General features: G+C 33.4%; 1 protein-coding gene across 7 annotated transcripts in view; it reads right to left on the reverse strand.

The window, feature by feature from the left end:
- Window positions 1-13,238, reverse strand: part of ZNF148 (zinc finger protein 148) — a 141,274-nt gene that overhangs the window by 92,089 nt on the left and 35,947 nt on the right. For all 7 annotated transcript variants that reach the window (XM_043473208.1, XM_043473206.1, XM_043473201.1 and 4 more), the window contains one exon: window positions 5,718-5,853. The gene's annotated coding sequence lies outside the window, so the exon portion shown is untranslated. The remainder of the gene's footprint in view (window positions 1-5,717; window positions 5,854-13,238) is intronic.

The following is a 13,238-nucleotide window of genomic DNA, read 5'->3' on the forward strand; positions in this document are numbered from 1 at the left end:
TAAGAAATCAAGGAGAAGATATACAGACAAATAAGTGAGCCATACTTGTATCACATATCTCAACCAGAAATATGGGGCAGAGAAAGCTGGACAGGAAATAAACAAGGCTCTCAAACAAAGTTAATTTCACTAAGCCTATGGTAAAAGGGAAAAGGACAAAGTTACCCTAATAAAAATGATCAGGAAAAGTATGTTTTTTACTGTCCTTGAAGCTCTCACCAATCTTAAATTTCTCCCTTACACCTCCTATATGACCTCAGTCAAAGTTCCCATGTGCTTCACTTCACTGCACATTCAAAAACCCAAACCTTGCAAAAGACTCTATGCATGCTTAAAAGTTAACACAAGCCCTAATTTCAGTATTTTCAGGAAGATTCAGTCAAATATAAAGAAATGAAACTGATGTTATCAATCCACATTAAGATGTGAGTATTTAAGTGTCTCTTTCTGTTAAATCTTCAAAAAGCCAACTGTTTTTTGACCCGCATGTCAATATAATTAATGGAATATTACACAGCAGAGAGAAAGAAAGAATGCTTAAGTCACATCTCTTACATGAAAGGCTGCTCTGGAAGAAAAAAAGAAATTACTAATCTACATTCCCAGGAGCCTCTGTCAAACAGGGGGAAAGAATGACTAGATGGAGTAATAAGCTCTAAGCCACCCTGAGATCCTTATAATGATCCATTATTTTGTATGTGAAGGAAGTTCGGGTAGCTGACAAAGAATATAAAATCGCAGAGCTATTAAGATCCAAGAGAGGATGGACAATGACGTTCTAGAAATAACTCAGCTAAAGGTGAAATGGCACTCCTTCTGGAGTTACCCAGAACACTAAAAATCAGAACTTAGGAAGACATAAGGAAGGAAGGGGCCCACCTCGGGCCAATTTCTCCCTCCAACAGATTACTTCAAACTCTGCATTCTTTTCCTCCTTCCAGTTTAATCCTTCCATCTCCATCCCTCTGCCAGAGAAGCTAGAAGGTATACAGAATATCAGGGATACTGAGAGGATCACAATTCAGCTTTCTGCTCCATTCAATACCCTCTCTCCCACACACACCCTCACTATCCTTCAGTACTGAAAAATGTTTGGTTCAGTTGTATAAAATTAACCCAAATTACAGTCAATTAAGTAATCCTAGTCATGTAAGCCTAACAGCAGTGCAGTACTTAAAAAGAGAATATAAATTATAAGCCATCACTTTCTCCAATCTTCCAGAAGAGAGAGTTGACCCTTCTTGTCACCTTCTAATTTAATGCTTCTTTCTAATCAACTGTGTGCAAGCAATTAGAAACTAAGCTTTGTATTAATAGATTTGTATAAGTTGAAATAGAGTAAATAAGCTTTGAGTTAGGGCTTTTAATAAGGAGTCAAACACATGGGCTTTAATATAAGCATTTGAGACAAGTATTTTCTCAGTCTGGGCTTGTTTTCAGAGGACAAAGTTAACAGAAGCATAATATAATGAACAAGTTGGGCCTTTTTACTCATTTTTAATCAACTATACAAGGCACTTAAAATGCTTACTGAGCTTTTTATGGGAATTCTATGCAATGAATGAAGAAAATGTCTCTCCAAATTTATTAATAGGTTTGAGGCTATATTACAAAATTCAAAGATTAGCATAACCTGGAGAAGAAAAAAAACTAACATGTGCTGAGGATCTACTGCAAGTAAGACAGTATGCTAGGCACACTAGTGTGTTACTTCACTTAATGTTTACAGTAACACTCAAGACAGTCACAGTAATATGCCCATTTAACAGATGCAGAAACTGGAGTTCACCCAAAGTTGCACAGCTAGGAGGTAAACTGGGATCTGAAGATAAACTTACTTGGTTTAATGCACATTTTACCATACCATAACACCTCCTGTCTTGAAAAGGTCCTGGACACTAACAGCTCGCTGAACTCATTCTCTTCTCACCGACCCACTGACGCCACCCTGTCACCACTGCTTGGCTTGATAAAGCAATCCAACTCCCCATAGCTGGCTACTCCCATCTCATGGCTACCATGGGAGAATTGTGTCTGACACAGAATCCCTTTTCTCCTTGATCAGGGATGGACACTTTCCACAACTCCCATTTCCCACTTCTGCCTCAGTCCGTTTCTCCTTCATTCTTTTTTCATGGATCTATACACCCTCTTAATCCTTCCACTTTTTTTTCAAACCTTTACCAAGTTATTTGAGGAAAATCTCTCCTTCTCTCTTTCCTTTACTTCCCCATTTTCACTCGGAAATTTTAAAAACAATCCTAAATATGGCTGATAAATGTAGACGCTATGCCAAAGATACATCTATATCAAGAAAAAAAGGGCTATAAGTTTTAAACTCAAAACAGATTTGAAGACTTGTACAATAATCTTCTCAAATTCTTGAAAGCATCTAATTTCTCCTTCAGAATACAGGTGAATATTCATCTGCCATTTTATCACCTTTAATTAAATCTGTACTCAACCATGAAAGAAATATTTCTCACTTAAGATATTGCTTTTCTGTTTCTTTCACTGAGTTTGGCTATAATATTATTTTCTAATAACATTTACTGAATAATATAAAACATTAAATGAGTCAAAACAGATTATAGTGGGCAAACCTAAACATCTTTCTTTTCTTTAAAAAAAAAAAAAAAAAAGAGTAATTTCCAACTCAAAATATTCTCCCAAATTAAAAATACCCTGCTTTGTACCAGAACCCAATCCCTCGTAGGCAAAACAGAAATGCTTAAAGGAATCTGAAACAGATTTTTAAAACAAAGCTAGATTTCACAAATTACTTCTGATTCAAAGAATTTTTCAACAAACTCATCTGAAGGATGCCAGTTACATTAATTTGGATAGCAATATTTCTAACCTATGTAGGATTCAGTAAGAAATTATGCCTTATAAACATTAGCATTACAAATATCAATCAACCTTAAGATCAAATTGGTACTACAAAGCAACAAAGAAACCCTTGATAAAAACGGATTTAACAATCTGCCATTTGTCACTCCTAAATTTTCTATTCTTTCTCATCCTTCAAAATGTTGATCTAAGCGAAAACTGCTTCATCTCTAATTTAAAAACAAGATCTACCTCTTATCTAGGGATATTTTACCTCCAGAAACCCCTTCAGATATACCTTTGTATAACTATCATCTTGTATCTACAAAGCTTATCTTATAAACTATGCCCTGATTTTTACATTGATACTATTTGAAACATCCTAATAGGAGGATCATTTATAATAATCACAACTAAACAAAATGGCCTTTCTTATTAGTGCCAGTGACAATAAAAGATGTTTACTAAAAGAATTTACAGAGTAAGATAAATCACCTTACACAACATAACAACTAAATAAAAACCTATGATCATTTCCCAACCACAGAAAATTAATTTATAAATATTTAAGCCAAAATTAACAGGCATCTCCATGTATCTGATGCCCTGCTCAAATAAAGCAAAATCTAAGCATATTCTCCATTCCAAATACTTGTCGCCAGTCTTCTAATACAACATAACAATAAGAAATTAGTGCTATTTGGAAATACCAAACATAAAACTTATGTCAACTGTGGGTTGAGAAACAGCTACCTTTAAAAGGGAAAGGGTAAAAACAAACCAAACAAAACAGAACCCTACACTCTGCTAAATCTAATTGTTTCATTCAATATCTCACTTTATGCCAATACCAAAAACTCAAACATTAATATTAAAAAGAATTAATCTTGAGGAAACTAAATTTTCAAGCCTTGTACACTAAAAGGAATGTAAAAAATACTTCCTCAACTTCCCTGTACACAAGTTTACCTAGTCCAAACACTGAACACCTAAGTGATTTTTAACATGTACTACATAATAACAAAGACTCATTCCAGAGCAGAGAAGTGTTAATTATTTAAATCCACATTTTTTTAAACACTGGACAAATGTTCCCACTTATCAGTACAAACCCTATTTGTGAAGTACAATAAAACTAAAAATGTATTCATCACCTTCAATGCCAAAAACACCTACAATGTCTTACAACCGTTTACTAAAAGCTAGATCAATAGGTCTGATATAAATACAAGTATACTAATTTATCAAAACTGTTATCTTAAGTCTCAAAAAAAGGTAACACGGTTAATACATGTTGATGTTGACATAAAATAGGATGGAAAACTGACAACTAATTTCCAACCTTTTAATAAATTCTCTTATAGAAGCATACAATATTTGATACTTGTTTCAAAATAAAATATTTAAACAGTAAGAATCACAAAATGTAATCACAATGTAATAACTTTTCATCTAAAAAAACAAGTATATAATGTCTCTGGCAATAAGTTGTTCTAATGAGATCTGAACATTTAGAATAACAGATTTTTTACAGTTAGAAGGAACCAGTTACACATCATTTAGCTTTATGTGTAGCTAAAAGATCATCTCACCCGAGGCTCTCATCCTTGCCTTAAGAGTCTAAAAACATTAAATAAATCACATCATCTAATGGCAGTGAAACAAAATGAGGAATTATTTCAAGTCAATTTTAACTTTTAAGACCTTATTCCATCTTATGATATCAAAATTAGCAGTATTTAATCAAAGAACTATGAGGACTATTCACAAAACTAAAACTGCCTCAAAACTCAAGAACAATTTCCACAGTATTATCACTGGCCAAGAGTTAATACGTCTTAGATGATAAAAATTATATTTTAATTTTAGAGCAACTAGATAAATAGAAGTAAATCTGACAAATCTTAACATAAGAGACAACTATGACTCCTAGATGCTGTTTTCTCCTTCTAGCCCAAAAATAAAACATTAAGTGAGACACATATGACCTAGATAAGACTCGTTTTCCAGTCTTCCTTGCAGCTGGCTGTGGTCATGTGACAGTTACAGCCAATGGGATATGATTAGTAATGATTAAACATAACTCTTTAAGGGAAAAGGAATGTTCTTCCCTTTTCCTTCTTTCTATTGGCAGGCATGATGGTACCCTCTTGGACCACAAGATAGAAGGCACACATTAAGGACACCAAAGCAAGACAAAGACATGATGATTCTGGAGCTTCCACACAATACTGAATTTGTTTATATGGACTTTTCAAATAAATATAAATATATTTCTACCATTTTAAGTACCTGGTTAGAGTTGACAAGTCTAAATTTTAACCAATGTACTTAATACAAATTATTATTAAATTATCTACATGATTGCTTCCTTATATTGGCATAAACAAACATACAATATGAAAGAATGTACAGTAACTGGTACGTTTTTTCACATCTAAAAAGCTGTATGCCAAACACCATTAAATTTGATTAACAGGTCTAATTTTCCAACATATGAAAATAGTTTTCCTGGAAATTCTGGAAAACTTAATGTGGGTGTGTATGTGTTGATGACAGGTGGGTGAAAAATGCGAAATAGCCTGCTGAGAAAAAGGGTTAAAGAAGGAAACACCTTCCCACTTAAATTTCATCTAAGATTACATAATAAGCTACACATATCTTCCTGTGTTAAAACCAAAAACTATATCTTTATTCATCAATTTTCTCTTAGTACTGTTTTCTCAAAAAAAAATTAAATCCCAAGTTTCTTCCAGATATAAACACAACATAAAGAAACTATTACACAAACTCATCATAAAAATCCAGCAGCCAAAAAAAAAAAAAGTTTTATATTAGAAAATTTTACTTATTCATGATTATGAAAAGTTAAGTACTGAAGTTACCTGAGACTAATGTAAAAATGAAGACTTCAAGGAAGCAAATGCTGTAGAGTTGAAAAAGAAATCATGGTTGAGTTTCTACCTTTCATAGACTTGAGAAACCCTCAGTACCACCTCAATTGCTTATGCCATCCAACTCCTACAAAAAAAAAACAACAACAAACAAAAACATTACTTACGGAGAGAAAAAATACTGTACAAATACAACATGGACAAACTCACATGCATAATGAAGTGATCACTCTTTGTAAATAGTAAACTATGTCTGAATAAACAGTGCAATGACTTGTTTTTAAATCTGAAACTGGGAAAATGTAACAGTGATGAGGACTAACTGTGAAATAATCATGGCCTTGTAAAGAATAATTTGCCTAGATCTGGGATGAACAACTTCAGAGACATGGGGTATTGAAGAAAATTCAGAAAGTTACATACCTAAACATTTACAAAAGAGAAAATAAATGATTAAAAAAAATCACTTCATAACACTATATCTGCTTTGTGAAGGCTATGAAGTAAAGAGAGAAGCAAATAAAATCTTAGGCCTTACAAACAACAAATAGAACTAGTCCTACACAGAGTGCATATGTATTTACAATAGAAAAAAATTAAGAGTTGTAAAATCATGAAATACCTACAGAAATACAATCAGCAAGGTCATCTGAGAAGAAAAGCTGACAGAAGATGAGAATAATCATAGGAAGATTGCATACCATATCCCTCAAAAATAAAAATGAAGATCATAAGCTATACACAAGAAGAAAACTTCCTATCAGTGAATATTTCTCAGCATAGACTAAATACACTAAAGAGTTTATGGAGTTTCCTACCATAGAGGTCTTTAAAAACATTACATCCTATCTGATAAAGAATAGTTTGTATTTACTCCTCCACAGGAAGCTCTGAGACCAGATAGTGTATGATACATCCTATGATTTTAGATCAGTTTTTATAGTGGTGCAAAGGCAAGAAGAAGAGTCTTTCTCACCTAAAACATACCAATAATAAGTCCATCTTTGTACTTCAGAAAAAGGGAAAGTGTTAGCTGCTCGGTCATGTCTGACTGCGACCCCATGGACTCTAGCCCGCTAGGCTCCTTTGTCCATGGAATTCTCCAGGCAAGAATACTGGAGTGGGTTGCCATTTCCTCCTCCAGGGATCTTCTCAACCCAGGGACCAAACCCAGGTTTCCTGAACTATAGGCAGATTTTTTACCATCTGAGCCATCAGGGAAGCATACTTAAGAAAGTATAACACTAATTCACTTTTTAAAATATTTCAACACTGTATCCCTATTTTTTTTTAAGTTTAAATTCTGATGGAGCTATTTACCTTTCAGTACCCTTTCATTTCAGAATTTTCCTGGATATTCACTCATGCATGTCTATTTTAGTAGATAAACTTTTATTCAAAATTAAAAAATTTCAGTAGGATTGTTATTAGATATTAATAATACCAACATGACAACAGTAACAATAACCTGGGCAGGGAGGGACGGGGGAGTCACAATCTGAAATTACTCCAATATGTTATCTAAAATCCCCAGTTTTCAACAACAGATTATAAGATGAGGAAGGAAGAAAGGAGAGGAGGAAGGGAGAGAGAAAGGAAGGAGAGGAGGGAAGAAAAATGCGACCTACATTAATAAAAAATAGGAACTGCTACAAACGGTTTCTGAGTATCCCCAGATGTTGGTTTAAGCAAAGATTTGAAAATATCCATTATAAACGTGTTAAAACCCAACAGACCCTATCTTTAGTGTTTAATTATGAAAACAACCAACAAATAAAAAAATTTTCAGTGAGGGTACAGCATTTATGTAAAAGAACCACATGGAAAGTCTGAAGCCGAAAAGTACAATAACTAAAACAAAAACTTCACTACACGATTCAAGACGGCAGAAGAAAATCTATGACCTTAAAAATACATCAGTAGAAAATATCCAATCTGAAGGACAGTGAAGAAAAAAAGGTTGATGAAAACTGAACAGAGCCTCAGCAACCAACTTACCAACATGTCTGCAGTTCCAAAGGAGAGGAGAGTAAGGGCAGGAAATAAGGTTTTTTTTTTAATAAAACATCAACCAAAAACTTCCCAAATTAGATTTTTCAGTAGAAATCACATCTATAGGTCTTAGAAGTTCAATGAATCTCATGAATTACAAAGACACACACCTAGACACATCATAGTCAAAATTATTAAGAACAAACACAAGGAGAAAAACCATGCAAGCATAAAGAGAAAAATTACTCAGCATAGCAGAGAATCATCAACACGATTAACAGCTTTTTTTTTTTTTTGCCTTTAACAATAATATTGTATTATAAAAGCACTTTACAACTCCATCCCATCTTTGAGTACAAGTCACTGGAGATGTGGGCTAATGATTATCCGAAAGCATTTCTCTAGTCAGACCCATCATCTCAGTGCTCTCTGAAAACTATAAGGTGACAGTAAGTGAGAAGTGGAGGAGGAAGAGGGAAGAGAGGGGAATAAGATTCTCCCAGTTAAGGGCTTTGTTGCAATTAGGGGTTGAGGAAGTATGAAGACATTGTTGCTGTCTTTTCATCCTTATACTGTGTTAAGTAATGCTTACAACATAAATTCAGCAGGCTTTTCCTGAGCTATAACTCAGAAATTTACTAACAGTTGACTTTCAATCAGCAACAACAGAGGCCAGAAGACAGAGGAATCACATTCTGAAAGTGCTAAAAGAAACAAACCTGTCAACCAAGAAGGCAACAAAACTACCCTTCAAAATAAAGGCATAATAAACATCGTCTCAGATGAACAAAGGCTGAGAGAATTTTTTGCAGACCTGCCATACAAGAAATACTAAAAGAAGTCCATCGGGTTGAAAGGAAATGACACCACACTTAAAATACACAGGAAGAAAAGAACACCAGAAATGGTAAATATGTGGGTTAAACTAGAAGACTAGAAATAGGTTTTTCTCATTTCTTCTCTTAACATCTTTAAAAGACATAAGTATATATAAAACAATACTTTTAACACTGTATTGCCAGGTTTATAGCATATATGGATGCTATATATATCGCAATAGTGGCACAATAGAGGAAGGAGAAAATGGAGCTATACTGAGCAAAGTTTCTATATTTAACTGATATTGACTTAGTGTCACTGTTAAATAAGTCTATTTAATGTTAAAATGTATAATGTAAACATCATAGCAACCACAAAGAAAGTATCTTAAATATTATTTAGAAAAAACACCAACAGAATAACTAATATGGCATACTAAAAAACATTTAACTCAAAAGGCAGTAAGGAAGCACTGAGAAACAAAACCCATGAGATACACATAGAGCAAATGGCAAATGTAAACCCAATCAAGTCCACCATTAAAATACGAATGTCTGAACAGCCCAATGGAAAGGCAGAGACTGTCAGACTGGACAAAAAAACACAAGAGTCAACCATGTGCTGCCAGCAAGAGACATACTTTAAATTCAAGACTGAAAGTAAAAAGATGGGGAACAAGGACAGACACACCCCACACACACACACCCCCCACATACACCCACACCCACACACACCCATACACACACACCCCACACACACACACACCCACCCATACACACACCCCCCACACACACACCCCACATTCACCCCCCCACACACACACCCATACACACACCCCCCCACACCCACCCACCCCCCACACACACATATCCACCCACCCATACACACACCCCAGACACACCCCACACACACACACCCAGCCATACACACACCCTCCCCACACACACACCCACAACATCCCACACACATACACACCCCACACACACACCCACCCATACACACACACACCCCCCACACACACCCAGCCATACACATACCCTACACACACACCCCCCACACACACACCCACACACACCCCCCCACTTCCACCCCCATGGAAAGAGTAACCATAAGACAGGTGGAGTGGTTACATTAGAATCAGACAAAAGGGACTTTAAGACAAATACTAAAGATGAAGAAAGATATCTCTTTCTAATGATAGTCAATAAATGAGGAAAGTATAACAATTATAAACCCTAAAATAATGAAACAATAACATTATTAAAAAGAGAACAGAAAATTCAACAAATTATCACTGGAGATTTCAATACTGCACTCTAAATAATTGATAGACTAAATAAACAGCAAATTAACAAAGATACAGAAAACCTGAAAACAGAAAAACACTCTCAATCAACTAGACCTAGCTGGCATGTATACAAAACTCCAACAAACAACATAAAACCAATTGTTTCCAAGCACACACTCTCCAGGACACATCAAATGCTAGACCATTAAACAAGCCTTAAAAATGTAAAAGGACTGAAATCATACAAAGTATGTTCTCCAACCATAACAAAATTTAAGTAGATATCAACTAAATTAGAATTAAGTAGCTATCAACTGGAAAATTTTCAAGTGTTTGAAAATTAAACTTCACAATTCTGAATAGTACATACCTCAAAGAAGAAATGAAAAGAGATGTTAGAGAATATTTTCAACTGAATGAATAAAACAAACATAACAAAATTAATGGGATGCAGCTAAAGCAGCACTGAGAAGGAATAATATACTTTTATATATTTTAAAAAAAGTGGAATCTCAAATCAATAACATGAGCCTCCATTTCAATAAACCAGAAAAAGAGCAAACTAAACCCTAAAGCAAGCTGAAAAAAATATTCAAAATTAAAAAAAAAAAAAAATTCAAAATTTAGAGCAGAAACACAAAACAGAAAAATAGAGAAAAACTTGGTTCTTTTAAAAAGACTCAAAAAATTTACAAACTTTTATGAAAACTGACAAACAGCAAACAAAAAAATAACGGGATACACACACACACACACACACACACACACACTTATGGCTGACTCATGCTGTCATATGGCAGAAACCATCACAACACTGTAAAGCAATTATCCTTCAATTAAAAACAAATTTTAAAAACAAAGAAAAAATACAAGCTACCAAAATTAGAAATGAAAGAAGGGATATTAACACTGACCTCGCAAAAATTTAAAGAATTATAAGGGAAGGAATACTATAAACAAATAAATGCCAAGAAATTAAACAACTTTTATAAAACTTCTTAAAAGACACATATTACTGACATATTAACTAAAGAGGAAACAGAAAAATTTGAACAAACAGACTTAGTATTTAAAAATCCTCCCAAAAAGAAATGGCTTCGCTGATGAATTCCATCAAATATTTAAGGAGGAAATACCAATCCTTCATAACTCCTTCATGAAACAAAGGAAGAGGGTACATCTTCCAACTCAATCTCTAAGGCTAGAGTTTCTTTGATATAAAGACATCAAATGAAAACTACACTCCGATGTCTCTCATCAACAGATACAATATGCTTACAAGGTATTAGCAGACTGAATCTAGCAACAGATTATAAAAAAAGGCCTATACACCAAGACCAAGTAATATTTATCCCATGAAAGCAAAGCTAGTTCAACATCTGAAAATCAATTAATATAATACACCATATTAAAAGGAAAAGGACAAAAGCTACATGGCTATCTCAATGAACATATAAGAAAGCATTTGACAAAATTCAACATTTACTCATGACCAAAAAAATCTAAACAAAGACTAGAAGAAAACTTCCTCAAACTGATAAAAGGTATCTACAAAAAACCTAACATCATGTTTAATGGTTAAACACTGAATGCTATCCTCCTAAAAACCAGAATGTACATTTTCACCACTTCTATTCAACACTGTACTAAAGGTTCTAACTAGTAAAACAAAGCAGGCAAAATCAACAACCAATTAAGCAAAGACATCCAGATTAGAAAACAAGAAATAAACCTCTAGTGATGTGATTTCATATGTAGAAATTTCCTAATAAATCCACAAAAAAGTTACAAGGACTAATAATAATAAGCAGTTCAGCAAGGCCACAAGAGATTAGATCAATAAAGAAAAATCAATTATATTTCTATAGTGAAATGACAACTTTCTATCATATCTATCAAAAATTTGAATTAATCATATTTTCTTTCCTATCCCTCAGTAGTTTAAACTTTTTTTTTCAAGTTAGATTTATCCCAGGCATTTTATCTTATTAGTTGTTAAGGTGAACATACACCTCTTCAATAGTCCTAATCCTATTATTTCTAATAAAAAATCATTTATGTAAAATTGAGTTTACAAGCAGTTCCTTTACAGAATTCTCAGAACTGTCAGTACAAAAAACAAGCAGGCAGATGAACTGAACAGAAATGATTTCAGAAACAGACTCTGCCTTTCCAAAAAACATGGAAATTCAGTATATGATAAATGTGGCATTTCAAATATGTAGAAAAGAAACGCATCAATAACTGGAATGAGGACAAATGGTTAGCCATCTGGAAAACAGTAAAGCCGATCTCTCCATTTTCTGCTTATACCAAAAATATTCAATATAAATCAAAAAGATTTTAAACAATTTAAACCATAAAAAACAGAAAACCCATACAATTTCTCAAGTTCACTGAATCTAAAACTACCAATCCTAAGAAACACAACTATTTTATGTGACTAAGAAAAAACAATGCCAAACTATGACAAGACAGAAATTCATGTCTTTCAGAGATGTTACAATATGGAAGGAAAAATGTGTCCTACAATCAGTGGTAAAGACCTTTTAAACCTTACACAGGAAACCGCCTCCCCCACACTTGACCATGAATAAAAAGATCACTAAATTCAATCATACAAAATTAAAACTTCTACAAGGCAAAAGCAAAATCAAAAGATAAGCAAAAACTGAGTAAAAACAATCTTCTTAACAAATGACCAAAAAGATCACTGAAAATATACATATGGCCAATAACAATGGGGAAAAAATGCTGAAACTCATAATGAAATTTTGAAAAACAATACTAACAAAAACCTGACAAATATTAAAAAGTTTGACACTAGCTAGTATCATCAGAGATAAAGAGATTCCATTTTCCAGACTACTGATGTTGGGACAACTTTTTTAGTTAGGCAATTCAACCACAAATTATTCAACGTACACACTTTTTGACCCAACAATTTTTTCCTTAGGAATTTACACTGCAAGTGTATTTTTAAATATGTGCAAAAGTGTATCCAAGAATATTCACTATATTCCCATTTAATACTACAAAAAAACTCTATATATTCATAAATAGGAGGCTAGTTAAAATAATTAAGGTAAATCAACATATTGGAATATTACATAGAATGAAATGAGAAGGAATTATATGCAAAGGTATAGAAATTAACAACAAAAAAGGTATTTTGCTAAACAATATGTATGTTGTGATTTCATTTTACAAAGATTATGTAAATATATGTATACAAATAAATGTATGCATACATATGGAAAATATATGGAATGATACATACACACACACAAATTTAACAGTGAATGAGAATGAGAGCCTTTAAAAATTTTTTTTATAACATTCTCTACAGCTTAAGTGTCTATTCCTCTTATAATAAACCTAAGTAAGAAGTAAAAAATGTTAAATGAAATCTT

The sequence above is a fragment of the Cervus canadensis genome, chromosome 7 (assembly GCF_019320065.1).
Source record: "Cervus canadensis isolate Bull #8, Minnesota chromosome 7, ASM1932006v1, whole genome shotgun sequence".
Lineage (NCBI taxonomy): Eukaryota > Metazoa > Chordata > Mammalia > Artiodactyla > Cervidae > Cervus > Cervus canadensis.